The sequence below is a fragment of the Ranitomeya imitator genome, unplaced genomic scaffold (assembly GCF_032444005.1).
Source record: "Ranitomeya imitator isolate aRanImi1 unplaced genomic scaffold, aRanImi1.pri SCAFFOLD_193, whole genome shotgun sequence".
Taxonomy (NCBI): Eukaryota; Metazoa; Chordata; class Amphibia; order Anura; family Dendrobatidae; genus Ranitomeya; species Ranitomeya imitator.
In genome coordinates, this window is record NW_027194150.1 from 485860 (window position 1) to 499472 (window position 13613).

Consider the following 13613-nt stretch of genomic DNA (forward strand, 5'->3'; position numbering starts at 1 on the left):
AGAGTGTAGGGTATAGAGTGTATAGTGTAGGGTATAGAGTGTAGGGTATAGAGTGTAGGGTATAGAGTATATGGTATAGAGTGTACAGTATAGAGTGTATGGTATAGAGTGTAGAGTGTAGGGTATAGAGTGTATGGTATAGAGTGTAGTGTGTAGAGTGTATGGTAGAGTGTGTAGGGTACAGAGTGTAGAGTGTAGGGTATAGAGTGTAGGGTATAGAGTGTAGAGTGTAGGGTATGGAGTGTAGGATATAGAGTGTAGGGTATAGAGTGTATGGTATAGATTGCAGGGTATAAAGTGTAGGGTATAGAGTGTAGGGTATAGAGTGTAGAGTGTAGGGTATAGAGTGTAGGGTATAGAGTGTATGGTATAGATTGTAGGGTATAGAGTGTAGGGTATAGATTGTATGGTATAGAGTGTAGAGTGTAGGGTATAGAGTGTAGGGTATTGAGTGTAGGGTATATATTGTAGGGTATAGAGTGTAGAGTGTAGGGTATAGAGTGTAGGGTATAGAGTGTATGGTGTAGAGTGTAGGGTATAGAGTGTATAGTGTAGGTTATAGAGTGTAGGGTATAGAGTGTATGGTATAGAGTGTACAGTATAGAGTGTATGGTATAGAGTGTAGAGTGTAGGGTATAGAGTGTATGGTATAGAGTGTAGTGTGTAGAGTGTATGGTATAGTGTGTAGGGTACAGAGTGTAGAGTGTAGGGTATAGAGTGTAGGGTATAGAGTGTAGAGTGTAGGGTATAGAGTGTATGATATAGAGTGTAGGGTATAGAGTGTATGGTATAGATTGCAGGGTATAAAGTGTAGGGTATAGAGTGTAGGGTATAGAGTGTAGAGTGTAGGGTATAGAGTGTAGGGTATAGAGTGTATGGTATAGATTGTAGGGTATAGAGTGTAGGGTATAGAGTGTAGAGTGTAGGGTATAGAGTGTAGAAAGTAGGGTATAGTGTGTAGGGCATAGAGTGTAGAGTGTAGGGTATAGAGTGTAGGGTATAGAGTGTAGATTGTATGGTATAGAGTGTAGGGTATAGAGTGTTTGGTATAGAGTGTAACGTATAGAGTGTAGAGAGTAGGGTATAGATTTTAGAGTGTAGAGTGTAGGGTATAGCATGTAGGGTATAGAGTGTATGGAATAGAGTGTATGGTATAGAGTGTAGGGTGTAGAGTGTAGGATATAGAGTGTAGAGTGTGGGGTATAGAGTGTAGAGTGTGGGGTATAGAGTGTAGAGTGTAGGGTATAGAGTGTATGATATAGAGTGTAGGGTATAGAGTGTATGGTATAGATTGCAGGGTATAAAGTGTAGGGTATAGAGTGTAGGGTATAGAGTGTAGAGTGTAGGGTATAGAGTGTAGGGTATAGAGTGTATGGTATAGATTGTAGGGTATAGAGTGTAGGGTATATAGTGTAGAGTGTAGGGTATAGAGTGTAGAAAGTAGGGTAAAGTGTGTAGGGCATAGAGTGTAGAGTGTAGGGTATAGAGTGTAGGGTATAGAGTGTAGATTGTATGGTATAGAGTGTAGGGTATAGAGTGTATAGTGTAGAGCATAGAGTGTAGAGTGTAGGGTATAGAGTGTAGGGTATAGAGTGTTGGGATATAGAGTGTAGGGTATAGAGTGTAGAGTATAGAGTGTAGGGTATAGAGTGTAGGGTATAGCGTGTAGGGTATAGAGTGTAGGGTATAGAGTATATAGTGTAGGGTATAGAGTGTAGGGTATAGAGTGTAGGGTATAGAGTGTAGGGTATAGAGTGTAGCGTATAAAGTGTAGAGTGTAGGGTATAGAGTGTAGGGTATAGAGTGTAGAGTGTAGGGTGTAGAGTGTAGAGTGTAGGGTATAGAGTGTAAGGTATAGAGTGTAGGGTATAGAGTATATGTTATAGAGTGTAGGGTATAGAGTGTAGAGTGTAGGGTATAGAGTGTAGGGTATAGAGTGTAGGGTATAGAGTGTAGGGTATAGAGTGTAGGGTATAAAGTGTAGAGTGTAGGGTATAGAGTGTAGGGTATAGAGTGTATGGTATAGATTGTATGGTATAGAGTGTAGAGTGTAGGGTATAGAGTGTAGGGTATAGAGTGTAGGGTATATATTGTAGGGTATAGAGTGTAGAGTGTAGGGTATAGAGTGTAGGGTATAGAGTGTATGGTGTAGAGTGTAGGGTATAGAGTGTATAGTGTAGGGTATAGAGTGTAGGGTATAGAGTGTAGGGTATAGAGTGTATGGTATAGAGTGTACAGTATAGAGTGTATGGTATAGAGTGTAGAGTGTAGGGTATAGAGTGTATGGTATAGAGTGTAGTGTGTAGAGTGTATGGTATAGTGTGTAGGGTACAGAGTGTAGAGTGTAGGGTATAGAGTGTAGGGTATAGAGTGTAGAGTGTAGGGTATAGAGTGTATGATATAGAGTGTAGGGTATAGAGTGTATGGTATAGATTGCAGGGTATAAAGTGTAGGGTATAGAGTGTAGGGTATAGAGTGTAGAGTGTAGGGTATAGAGTGTAGGGTATAGAGTGTATGGTATAGATTGTAGGGTATAGAGTGTAGGGTATAGAGTGTAGAGTGTAGGGTATAGAGTGTAGAAAGTAGGGTATAGTGTGTAGGGCATAGAGTGTAGAGTGTAGGGTATAGAGTGTAGGGTATAGAGTGTAGATTGTATGGTATAGAGTGTAGGGTATAGATTGTATAGTGTAGAGCATAGAGTGTAGAGTGTAGGGTATAGAGTGTAGGGTATAGAGTGTTGGGATACAGAGTGTAGGGTATAGAGTGTAGAGTATAGAGTGTAGGGTATAGAGTGTAGGGTATAGCGTGTAGGGTATAGAATGTAGGGTATAGAGTATATAGTGTAGGGTATAGAGTGTAGGGTATAGAGTGTAGAGTGTAGGGTATAGAGTGTAGGGTATAGAGTGTAGGGTATAAAGTGTAGAGTGTAGGGTATAGAGTGTATGGTATAGAGTGTAGAGTGTAGGGTGTAGAGTGTAGAGTGTAGGGTATAGAGTGTAAGGTATAGAGTGTAGGGTATAGAGTATATGTTATAGAGTGTAGGGTATAGAGTGTAGAGTGTAGGGTATAGAGTGTAGGGTATAGAGTGTAGGGTATAGAGTGTAGGGTATAGAGTGTAGGGTATAAAGTGTAGAGTGTAGGGTATAGAGTGTAGGGTATAGAGTGTATGGTATAGATTGTATGGTATAGAGTGTAGAGTGTAGGGTATAGAGTGTAGGGTATAGAGTGTAGGGTATATATTGTAGGGTATAGAGTGTAGAGTGTAGGGTATAGAGTGTAGGGTATAGAGTGTATGGTGTAGAGTGTAGGGTATAGAGTGTATAGTGTAGGGTATAGAGTGTAGGGTATAGAGTGTAGGGTATAGAGTGTATGGTATAGAGTGTACAGTATAGAGTGTATGTTATAGAGTGTAGAGTGTAGGGTATAGAGTGTATGGTATAGAGTGTAGTGTGTAGAGTGTATGGTATAGTGTGTAGGGTACAGAGTGTAGAGTGTAGGGTATAGAGTGTAGGGTATAGAGTGTAGAGTGTAGGGTATAGAGTGTATGATATAGAGTGTAGGGTATAGAGTGTATGGTATAGATTGCAGGGTATAAAGTGTAGGGTATAGAGTGTAGGGTATAGAGTGTAGAGTGTAGGGTATAGAGTGTAGGGTATAGAGTGTATGGTATAGATTGTAGGGTATAGAGTGTAGGGTATAGAGTGTAGAGTGTAGGGTATAGAGTGTAGAAAGTAGGTATAGTGTGTAGGGCATAGAGTGTAGAGTGTAGGGTATAGAGTGTAGGGTATAGAGTGTAGATTGTATGGTATAGAGTGTAGGGTATAGAGTGTATAGTGTAGAGCATAGAGTGTAGAGTGTAGGGTATAGAGTGTAGGGTATAGAGTGTTGGGATATAGAGTGTAGGGTATAGAGTGTAGAGTATAGAGTGTAGGGTATACAGTGTAGGGTATAGCGTGTAGGGTATAGAGTGTAGGGTATAGAGTATATAGTGTAGGGTATAGAGTGTAGGGTATAGAGTGTAGAGTGTAGGGTATAGAGTGTAGGGTATAGAGTGTAGGGTATAAAGTGTAGAGTGTAGGGTATAGAGTGTAGGGTATAGAGTGTAGAGTGTAGGGTGTATAGTGTAGAGTGTAGGGTATAGAGTGTAAGGTATAGAGTGTAGGGTATAGAGTATATGTTATAGAGTGTAGGGTGTAGAGTGTAGGGTATAGAGTGTAGGGTATAGAGTGTAGGGTATAGAGTGTAGGGTATAAAGTGTAGAGTGTAGGGTATAGAGTGTAGGGTATAGAGTGTAGGGTATAGAGTGTATGGTATAGATTGTATGGTATAGAGTGTAGAGTGTAGGGTATAGAGTGTAGGGTATAGAGTGTAGGGTATATATTGTAGGGTATAGAGTGTAGAGTGTAGGGTATAGAGTGTAGGGTATAGAGTGTATGGTGTAGAGTGTAGGGTATAGAGTGTATAGTGTAGGGTATAGAGTGTAGGGTATAGAGTGTAGGGTATAGAGTGTATGGTATAGAGTGTACAGTATAGAGTGTATGGTATAGAGTGTAGAGTGTAGGGTATAGAGTGTATGGTATAGAGTGTAGTGTGTAGAGTGTATGGTATAGTGTGTAGGGTACAGAGTGTAGAGTGTAGGGTATAGAGTGTAGGGTATAGAGTGTAGGGTATAGAGTGTACGGTATAAAGTGTATGATATAGAGTGTATGGTATATAGTGTAGGGTATAGAGTGTTTGGTATAGAGTGTAAGGTATAGAGTGTAGAGAGTAGGGTATAGATTTTAGAATGTAGAGTGTATGGTATAGAGTGTAGGGTATAGAGTGTATGGAATAGAGTGTATGGTATAGAGTGTAGGGTGTAGAGTGTAGGGTATAGAGTGTAGAGTGTGGTTTATAGAGTGTAGAGTGTAGGGTATAGAGTGTATGGTATAGATTGCAGGGTATAGAGTGTAGGGTATATAGTGTAGGGTATAGAGTATAGAGTGTAGGGTATAGAGTGTAGGGTATAGAGTGTAGAGTGTAGGGTATAGAGTGTAGGGTATAGAGTGTATGGTAGAGTGTAGGGTATAGAGTGTAGGGTATAGAGTGTAGGGTATATATTGTAGGGTATAGAGTGTAGAGTGTAGGGTATAGAGTGTAGGGTATAGAGTGTATGGTGTAGAGTGTAGGGTATAGAGTGTATAGTGTAGGGTATAGAGTGTAGGGTATAGAGTGTAGGGTATAGAGTGTATGGTATAGAGTGTACAGTATAGAGTGTATGGTATAGAGTGTAGAGTGTAGGGTATAGAGTGTATGGTATAGAGTGCAGTGTGTAGAGTGTATGGTATAGTGTGTAGTGTACAGAGTGTAGAGTGTAGGGTATAGAGTGTAGGGTATAGAGTGTAGGGTATAGAGTGTACGGTATAGAGTGTATGATATAGAGTGTATGGTATATAGTGTAGGGTATAGAGTGTTTGGTATAGAGTGTAAGGTATAGAGTGTAGAGAGTAGGGTATAGATTTTAGAGTGTAGAGTGTATGGTTTAGAGTGTAGGGTATAGAGTGTATGGAATAGAGTGTATGGTATAGAGTGTAGGGTGTAGAGTGTAGGGTATAGAGTGTAGAGTGTGGTTTATAGAGTGTAGAGTGTAGGGTATAGAGTGTATGGTATAGATTGCAGGGTATAGAGTGTAGGGTATATAGTGTAGGTATAGAGTATAGAGTGTAGGATATAGAGTGTAGGGTATAGAGTGTAGAGTGTAGAGTGTAGGGTATAGAGTGTAGAGTGTAGGGTATAGAGTGTAGGGAATAGAGTGTATGGTATAGAGTGTAGGGTATAGAGTGTAGGCTATAGAGTGTAGAGTGTATGGATTAGAGTGTAGGGTATAGAATGTAGGGTATAGAGTGTAGAGTGTAGGGTATAGAGTGTAGGGTATAGAGTGTACGGTATAGAGTGTTGGGCTATAGAGTGTTGGGTATAGAGTGTAGGGTATAGAGTGTAGGGTATAGAGTGTAGGGTATACATTGTAGGGTATAAGGTGTAGAGTGTAGGGTATAGAGTGTAGGGTATAGAGTGTAGGGTATAGAGTGTAGAGTGTAGGGTATAGAGTGTAGAGTTTAGGGTATAGAGTGTAGGGTATAGAGTGTAGGGTTTAGAGTGTATGGTATAGAGTGTAGGGTATAGAGTGTAGAGTGTAGGGTATAGAGTGTAGGGTATAGAGTGTAGGGTATAGAGTGTATGGTATAGAGTGTACGGTATAGAGTGTAGAGTGTAGGGTATAGAGTGTAGGGTATAGAGTGTAGGTTATAGATTGTAGGGTATAGAGTGTATTGTATAGGGTATAGAGTGTATGGTGTAGATTGTAGGGTATAGAGTGTATAGTGTAGGGTACAGAGTGTAGGGTATAGAGTGTAGGGTATAGAGTGTAGAGTGTAGGGTATAGAGTGTATGGTATAGAGTGTATGGTATAGAGTGTATGGTATAGAGTGTAGGGTATAGAGTGTAGAGTGTAGGGTATAGAGTGTAGGGTATAGAGTGTAGAGTGTAGGGTATAGAGTTTAGGGTATAGAGTGTATGGTATAGAGTGTGGAGTGTAGGGTATAGAGTGTATAGTTTAGGGTATAGAGTGTAGGGTATAGAGTGTAGGGTATAGAGTGTATGGTATAGAGTGTAGGGAATAGAGTGTAGGGCATAGAGTGTATGGTATAGAGTGTAGGGTATAGAGTGTAGGGTATAGAGTGTAGGGTGTAGAGTCTAGGGTATAGAGTGTATAGTGTAGGGTATAGAGTGTAGGGTATAGAGTGTAGGGTATAGAGTGTATGGTATAGAGTGTAGGGAATAGAGTGTAGGGCATAGAGTGTATGGTATAGAGTGTAGGGTATAGAGTGTAGGGTATAGAGTGTAGAGTGTAGGGTATAGAGTGTAGGGTGTAGAGTGTAGGGTATAGAGTGTAGGGTATAGAGTGTAGAGTGTAGGGTATAAAGTGTAGGGTATAGAGTGTAGGGTGTAGAGTCTAGGGTATAGAGTGTAGAGTGTAGGGTATAGAGTGTATGGTATAATGTGTAGGGTATAGAGTGTAGAGTGTAGGGTATAGAGTGTAGGGTATAGAGTATAGAGTGTAGGGTATAGAGTATAGAGTGTAGGGTATAGAGTGTAGAGTGTAGGGTATAGAGTGTAGAGTGTAGGGTATAGAGTGTAGGGTATAGAGTGTATAGTGTAGGGTATAGAGTGTAGGATATAGAGTGTAGAGTGTAGGGTATAGAGTGTAGGGTATAGAGTGTAGGGTATAAAGTGTAGAGTGTAGGGTATAGAGTGTAGGGTATAGAGTGTAGAGTGTAGGGTGTAGAGTGTAGAGTGTAGAGTATAGAGTGTAGGGTTTAGAGTGTAGGGTATAGATTGTAGGGTATAGAGTGTATTGTATAGGGTATAGAGTGTATGGTGTAGAGTGTAGGGTATAGAGTGTAGGGTATAGAGTGTAGGGTATAGATTGTAGGGTATAGAGTGTATTGTATAGGGTATAGAGTGTATGGTGTAGAGTGTAGGGTATAGAGTGTATAGTGTAGGGTATAGAGTGTAGGGTATAGAGTGTAGGGTATAGAGTGTAGAGTGTAGGGTATAGAGTGTATGGTATAGAGTGTAGGGTATAGAGTGTATGGTATAGAGTGTAGGGTATAGAGTGTAGGGTATAGAGTGTAGGGTATAGAGTGTAGGGTATAGAGTGTAGAGTGTAGGGTATAGAGTGTAGGGTATAGAGTGTAGGGTATAGATTGTAGGGTATAGAGTGTATTGTATAGGGTATAGAGTGTATGGTGTAGAGTGTAGGGTATAGAGTGTATAGTGTAGGGTATAGAGTGTAGGGTATAGAGTGTAGGGTATAGAGTGTAGAGTGTAGGGTATAGAGTGTATGGTATAGAGTGTAGGGTATAGAGTGTATGGTATAGAGTGTAGGGTATAGAGTGTAGGGTATAGAGTGTAGAGTGTAGGGTATAGAGTTTAGGGTATAGAGTGTATGGTATAGAGTGTGGAGTGTAGGGTATAGAGTGTATAGTTTAGGGTATAGAGTGTAGGGTATAGAGTGTAGGGTATAGAGTGTATGGTATAGAGTGTAGGGAATAGAGTGTAGGGCATAGAGTGTATGGTATAGAGTGTAGGGTATAGAGTGTAGGGTATAGAGTGTAGGGTGTAGAGTCTAGGGTATAGAGTGTATAGTGTAGGGTATAGAGTGTAGGGTATAGAGTGTAGGGTATAGAGTGTATGGTATAGAGTGTAGGGAATAGAGTGTAGGGCATAGAGTGTATGGTATAGAGTGTAGGGTATAGAGTGTAGGGTATAGAGTGTAGAGTGTAGGGTATAGAGTGTAGGGTGTAGAGTGTAGGGTATAGAGTGTAGGGTATAGAGTGTAGAGTGTAGGGTATAAAGTGTAGGGTATAGAGTGTAGGGTGTAGAGTCTAGGGTATAGAGTGTAGAGTGTAGGGTATAGAGTGTATGGTATAATGTGTAGGGTATAGAGTGTAGAGTGTAGGGTATAGAGTGTAGGGTATAGAGTATAGAGTGTAGGGTATAGAGTATAGAGTGTAGGGTATAGAGTGTAGAGTGTAGGGTATAGAGTGTAGAGTGTAGGGTATAGAGTGTAGGGTATAGAGTGTATAGTGTAGGGTATAGAGTGTAGGATATAGAGTGTAGAGTGTAGGGTATAGAGTGTAGGGTATAGAGTGTAGGGTATAAAGTGTAGAGTGTAGGGTATAGAGTGTAGGGTATAGAGTGTAGAGTGTAGGGTGTAGAGTGTAGAGTGTAGAGTATAGAGTGTAGGGTTTAGAGTGTAGGGTATAGATTGTAGGGTATAGAGTGTATTGTATAGGGTATAGAGTGTATGGTGTAGAGTGTAGGGTATAGAGTGTAGGGTATAGAGTGTAGGGTATAGATTGTAGGGTATAGAGTGTATTGTATAGGGTATAGAGTGTATGGTGTAGAGTGTAGGGTATAGAGTGTATAGTGTAGGGTATAGAGTGTAGGGTATAGAGTGTAGGGTATAGAGTGTAGAGTGTAGGGTATAGAGTGTATGGTATAGAGTGTAGGGTATAGAGTGTATGGTATAGAGTGTAGGGTATAGAGTGTAGGGTATAGAGTGTAGGGTATAGAGTGTAGGGTATAGAGTGTAGAGTGTAGGGTATAGAGTGTAGGGTATAGAGTGTAGGGTATAGATTGTAGGGTATAGAGTGTATTGCATAGGGTATAGAGTGTATGGTGTAGAGTGTAGGGTATAGAGTGTATAGTGTAGGGTATAGAGTGTAGGGTATAGAGTGTAGGGTATAGAGTGTAGAGTGTAGGGTATAGAGTGTATGGTATAGAGTGTAGGGTATAGAGTGTATGGTATAGAGTGTAGGGTATAGAGTGTAGGGTATAGAGTGTAGGGTATAGAGTGTAGGGTATAGAGTGTAGAGTGTAGGGTATAGAGTTTAGGGTATAGAGTGTATGGTATAGAGTGTAGAGTGTAGGGTATAGAGTGTATAGTGTAGGGTATAGAGTGTAGGGTATAGAGTGTAGGGTATAGAGTGTATGGTATATAGTGTAGGGAATAGAGTGTAGAGTGTAGGGTATAGAGTGTATGTTATAGAGTGTAGGGTATAGAGTGTAGAGTGTAGAGTGTAGGGTATAGAGTGTAGGGTATAGAGTGTAGGGTATAGAGTGTAGAGTGTAGGGTATAGAGTGTAGGGTGTAGAGTGTAGGGTATAGAGTGTAGGGTATAGAATGTAGAGTGTAGGGTATAAAGTGTAGGGTATAGAGTGTAGGGTGTAGAGTCTAGGGTATAGAGTGTAGAGTGTAGGGTATAGAGTGTATGGTATAATGTGTAGGGTATAGAGTGTAGAGTGTAGGGTATAGAGTGTAGGGTATAGAGTATAGAGTGTAGGGTATAGAGTGTAGAGTGTAGGGTATAGAGTGTAGAGTGTAGGGTATAGAGTGTAGGGTATAGAGTGTATGGTATAGAGTGTAGGGTATAGAGTGTAGGGTATAGAGTGTAGAGTGTAGGGATTAGAGTGTAGGGTATAGAGTGTAGAGTGTAGGGTATAGAGTGCAGGGCAGCACGGTGGCGCAGTGGTTAGCACTGCAGCCTTGCAGCGCTGGGGTCCTGGGTTCTAAACCCACCCAGGACAACATCTGCAAAGAGTTTGTATGTTCTCTCCTTGTTTGCGTGGGTTTCCTCCGGGCACTCCGGTTTCCTCCCACATTCCAAAGACATACTGGTAGGGATTCTAGATTGTGAGCCCCATCGGGGACAGTGATGATAATGTGTGCAAACTGTAAAGCGCTGCGGAATATGTTAGCGCTATATAAAAATAAAGATTATTATTATTATTAGTGTAGGGTATAGAGTGTACGGTATAGAGTGTTGGGCTATAGAGTGTAGGGTATAGAGTGTAGGGTATAGAGTGTAGGGTATAGAGTGTAGGGTATACCGTGTAGGGTATAAAGTGTAGAGTGTAGGGTATAGAGTGTAGGGTATAGAGTGTAGGGTATAGAGTGTAGGGTATTGAGTGTAGAGTGTAGGGTATAGAGTGTAGAGTTTAGGGTATAAAGTGTAGGGTATAGAGTCTAGGGTTTAGAGTGTATGGTATAGAGTGTAGGGTATAGAGTGTAGAGTGTAGGGTATAGAGTGTAGGGTATAGAGTGTAGGGTATAGAGTGTATGGTATAGAGTGTACGGTATAGAGTGTAGAGTGTAGGGTATAGAGTGTAGGGTATAAAGTGTAGGGTATAGAGTGTAGAATGTAGGGTATAGAGTCTAGGGGATAGAGTGTATGGTGTAGAGTGTAGGGTATATAGTGTATAGTGTAGGGTATAGAGTGTAGGGTTTAGAGTGTAGGGTATAGAGTGTAGGGTATAGAGTGTAGGGTATAGAGTGTAGGGTATAGAGTGTAGGGTATAGAGTGTAGGGTATAGTTTGTAGGGTATAGAGTGTAGAGTGTAGGGTATAGAGTTTAGGGTATAGAGTGTATGGTATAGAGTGTAGAGTGTAGGGTATAGAGTGTATAGTGTAGGGTATAGAGTGTAGGGTATAGAGTGTATGGTATAGAGTGTAGGGAATAGAGTGTAGAGTGTAGGGTATAGAGTGTATGATATAGAGTGTAGGGTATAGAGTGTAGAGTATAGAGTGTAGGTATAGAGTGTAGGGTATAGAGTGTAGGGTATAGAATGTATGTATAGAGTGTAGGGAATAGAGTGTAGAGTGTAGGGTATAGAGTGTATGGTGTAGAGTGTAGGGTATAGAGTGTATAGTGTAGGGTATAGAGTGCAGGGTATAGAGTGTATGGAATAGAGTGTATGGAATATAGTGTACGGTATAGAGTGTAGAGTGTAGGGTATAGAGTGTAGGGTATAGAGCGTAGGGTATAGATTGTAGGGTATAGAGTGTAGGGTATAGAGTGTAGAGTGTAGGGTATAGAGTGCATGGTATAGAGTGTAGGGTGTAGAGTGTATGGTATAGAGTGTACAGTATAGAGTGTATGATATAGAGTGTAGAGTGTAGGGTATAGAGTGTATGGTATAGAGTGTAGGGTGTAGAGTGTATAGTATAGAGTGTAGGGTACAGAGTGTAGAGTGTAGGGTATAGAGTGTAGGGTATAGAGTGTAGGGTATAGAGTGTATGGTATAGAGTGTACGGTATAGAGTGTATGATATAGAGTGTATGGTATATAGTGTAGGGTATAGAGTGTTTGATATAGAGTGTAAGGTATAGAGTGTAGAGAGTAGGGTATAGATTTTAGAGTGTAGAGTGTAGGGTATAGAGTGTAGGGTATAGAGTGTATGGAATAGAGTGTATGGTATAGAGTGTAGGGTATAGAGTGTAGGGTATAGAGTGTAGAGTGTAGGGTATAGAGTGTAGGGTATAGAGTGTAGGGTATAGAGTGTAGAATGTAGGGATTAGAGTGTAGGGTATAGAGTGTAGGGTATAGAGTGTAGAGTGTAGGGTATAGAGTGTAGAGTATAGAGTATAGAGTGTAGGGTATAGAGTGTAGGGTATAGAGTGTAAGGTGTAGAGTGTAGAGTATAGAGTGTAGAGTGTAGGGTATAGAGTGTAGGGTATAGAACGTAGGGTGTAGGGTATAGAGTGTAGGGTATAGAGTGTAGGGTATAGATTGTAGAGTGTAGAGTATAGAGTGTATGGTATAGAGTGTAGGTTATAGAGTGTAGGGTATAGAGTGTAGGGTATACAGTATAGAGTGCAGGGTATAGAGTGTAGGGTATATAGTGTAGAGTATAGAGTGAAGGGTATAGAGTGTAGAGTGTAGGGTATAGAGTGTAGGGTATATAGTGTATATTGTAGGGTATAGAGTGTAGGGTATAGAGTGTATGGTATAGAGTGTAGAGTATAGAGTGTAGAGTGTAGGGTATAGAGTGTAGGGTATAGTGTGTAGGGTATAGAGTGTAGGGTGTAGGGTATATAGTGTAGAGTATAGAGTGTAGGGTATAGAGTGTAGAGTGTAGAGTGTAGGATATAGAGTGTACAGTATAGAGTGTAGGGTATAGAGTGTAGAGTGTAGGGTATAGAGTGTAGGGTATAGAGTGTAGAGTGTAGGGTATAGAGTGTAGAGTGTAGGGTATAGAGTGTAGGGTATAGAGTGTAGGGTATAGAGTGTAGGGTATAGAGTGTACAGTGTAGGGTATAGAGTGTAGGGTATAGAGTGTAGGGTATAGAGTGTAGGGTATAGAGTGTAGGGTATAGAGTGTATGGAATAGAGTTTAGAGTGTAGAGTGTAGGGTATAGAGTGTAGGGTATAGAGTGTATGGTATAGAGTGTAGGTATAGAGTGTGGGGTATAGAGTGTAGGGTATAGAGTGTATAGTGTAGTGATTAGAGTGTAGGGTATAGAGTGTAGGATATAGAGTGTATGGAATAGAGTGTAGGGTATAGAGTGAAGAGTGTAGGGTATAGAGTGTAGGGTATAGAGCTTAGGGTGTAGGGTATAGAGTCTAGGGTATAGAGTGTAGGGTATAGAGTGTATGGTATAGAGTGTAGGGTGTAGAGTGTAGGGTATAGAGTGTATGTTATAGAGTGTAGAGTGTAGGGCATAGAGTGTATGGTATAGAGTGTAGGGTGTAGAGTGTATAGTATAGAGTGTAGAGTGTAGGGTATAGAGTGTAGAGTGTGGGGTATAGAGTGTAGAGTGTAGGGTATAGAGTGTATGATATAGAGTGTAGGGTATAGAGTGTATGGTATAGATTGCAGGGTATAGAGTGTAGGGTATAGAGTGTAGGGTATAGAGTGTAGAGTGTAGGGTACAGAGTGTAGGGTATAGAGTGTATGGTATAGAGTGTATGGTATAGATTGTAGGGTATAGAGTGTAGGGTATAGAGTGTAGAGTGTAGGGTATAGAGTGTAGAAAGTAGAATATAGTGTGTAGGGTATAGAGTGTAGAGTGTAGGGTATAGAGTGTAGGGTTTAGAGTGTAGGGTATAGAGTGTAGGGTATAGAGTGTAGAGTGTAGAGAATAGAGTGTATGGTATAGGGTGTAGGGTATAGAGTGTAGGGTATAGAGTGTAGGGTATAGAGTGTAGGGTATAGAGTGTAGAGTGTAGGGTATAGAGTTTAGGGTATAGAGCGTATGGTATAGAGTGTAGAGTGTAGGGTAAAGAGTGT